The sequence below is a fragment of the Pocillopora verrucosa genome, chromosome 1 (genome assembly GCF_036669915.1).
Source record: "Pocillopora verrucosa isolate sample1 chromosome 1, ASM3666991v2, whole genome shotgun sequence".
Lineage (NCBI taxonomy): Eukaryota > Metazoa > Cnidaria > Anthozoa > Scleractinia > Pocilloporidae > Pocillopora > Pocillopora verrucosa.
In genome coordinates, this window is record NC_089312.1 from 5,321,427 (window position 1) to 5,323,997 (window position 2,571).

Here is a 2,571-nt window from a genome sequence, read left to right on the forward strand (position 1 = left end):
CACATCTGCAATGTGGAACCCTGAAAAAAGAATTACTTTAGCTGCATTATAAAAGATACTTCTGACCTCCATATTTGTATTACATATGCGATATGATATTATTGAGGATGCAAATTTATCATACCTTGTGTCTCAGAGAGATAAGTCAGCAGCTCTTTTGTCATAGGGACCTCACGGCTTACTGCTGAAGTTTCATTGGCTCTACTCCAGTTGACAACTGCTAACACCTTGTGTTGAACATACCAGAGGTTCAACATATCATACAAAGAGATCAAGTAGAAACCATCTTACCAGAAAGAAAGGGCTGACACTGTTGTGTGTGCTGTTGATCAACTGGAATCATGTCTTGCATCTGTTATAACTCACTGCAAGAAGAAATGGTAGAAATCAAAACATGAAAATGGTCACATTTCTCTACTCACAGATATTTTCAAGGTTTACAATCTGATACAAGATTTTATATTTTTGTATGTGCCAGTCTACATAATATATTCCGAGTATGGCAGGTGTATAAGTATGTGGCCAAAGACAAAATGAAATTAAAATGACAACTTGTACCTCACCATTCACAGCATATGCAGGGTTACTCTTCACTTGTTCTTGAGTAGCCACCATGGACTCATTGGAGACCCTCTTCATGACTGTCAAGTAACTGAGCTTTTTCAAGACTGTTGAAGTGATTAAAAATAGAAGTATTTTAGAACTGCATCTGGTACGGCACAAACCAAAGAAGGAACAGTTCAGTCAGTTTGAGCTATCTTGGTAGAACATTCATGATTTAGCAACCTGCAAACTGCTGTTGACTGCCTTCTCCTTGCGAGGAGAAAGACTACATGATTTTCAGAGCATCTGAGCATGTGCATTGCTAACCTGTGTCGGAGGTCTTTTCTCCCTCTGACCCGATGTTGGCTGCTTGACAGAAACTTGTGTATTCTGTCTCTGTCAAGCCACAGGACAATACTCCATGAATCAATCTATGAAAGAGAAACAGAGAAGTGACCAGTTACAAAAAACAAAAAACTGTAAAATTCCGAGATAACAAATTTCTGTAAATTTCGAGCAAAAATAAAAGAGTGATCACCTCAAATTTACATAGTACTTTGGAGGAGATCCTCCCATGATAGGGGAGGAGAGCCACTTGAAAGAATCTCCACCAACACATGAAATTGTCACCGACACTACACGACTCTGTCGATTGAAGACAAGTGACTCGCAATCGAAGGGTTTTCCACATTAACAACATGATGTCGTTAGCGTATTAGAGAAAAAAAAAACAGAGTTCGCAGAGATTTTTTACTACAGAGATATATGGAGTCGTTCTCCACTGAAGATGCAGTGATTTGCATTCTTTGTGACGTACGCTCTGCTTGTGGAGGGGAAATTGGAGAAAAAGGATCAGCAAAAGGCAAAGAAATACGCAAAGATGGAGTGGAAAAAGCTGAAAGAATTGAAAACCGTGCAGTTATGGATGGTGTAGAAAGAAGAGATGGGTTCGGACTTCCCGTTGATGAGAAGCTCAGTCGCTCGATGTCAGTCGTTTCCTCTCAATTTTCTCCTCAAGAGCTAACAGAAGAGCTTCCATCAAATCTGCATTCTGTGTGCTTGTCGTCGCTTTTGTAAGATTCAACGAGCCTTTGGCCATCTTTATGCGGTCTTTGATGCCGAGAAGTCTGCTCTCCTGAGCTCGAGGAACTTCTATGTTGAACGAGAACTGAGGACCTCGATCCGTTGGACGCTTTTTCTTGGGTACAGATGCATTATTTCCCTCAGCCATAACGAATAAATTTCCCAATAAATATATCTTTCGAGTAGCGACAGCCAAGACTGAAACTAGAGTTGTGAAATTCTGTCTCAAAATGGCACTTACTTGTGAAATCGTCCATACTTCAGAGGTCTTGTCACAGAATTGTCACAGATAACAATAGTTTGAGTATTGCGCATAGAATGAGTCATGAATCCGCTAGTTTCAATGGGAATAATCTGAAGGCTCGAAGAACCAGTTTGTATTAGGGGCTTGGGACATAAGCCGAAGTTACACGGCGCGAATTTTGAAAAGACAACTGTGCGAGTGTCTTGTTGACCGCAGATAGCGCTTTGAGCGGCTGAACGATAAGTTAATGCCAATTAATATCAAAATGAGCTCAATTATGGGAATGAGAGTCAACAAGACGCAATATCTTCTAATTGATGGACACAAGAAAAAACACTTAAAAAGTGTCTTCTATGCAGACCGTTTCACTTATGGTGGGAACGTTGGTCGCCATATTGGATGATTTTTGCATTTGAGCTGAAACAAAGGGGAGGAGCCAACCTATTTATAACGCGCCTTCGTGTTAAAATTCACCTTTCACAAAGCCTTTCCCTAACGCAAGCAATCATCAGGAAAAAATAATCAATTCGGACTTTTTTCCATAAAATGAATGTTCAAAATGAACATTCCCACATTCCCACCTCCCACTTAGAGAACACACTGATAGGTCAAAAAGAGATATTTTGTTTATTAAACTTGAATCATCTACAAACAGTATTATGTCAAAACTAATGTTCGCTTCTTTGCGCAAGTTTAGGCTG

General features: G+C 39.9%; 1 pseudogene; it reads right to left on the reverse strand.

Moving 5' to 3' along the window:
• Positions 1 to 619: 619 nt before the first annotated feature.
• LOC131779826 (uncharacterized) lies at positions 620 to 1,857 on the reverse strand (annotated as a pseudogene).
• Between the last annotated feature and the right edge of the window lie 714 nt (positions 1,858 to 2,571).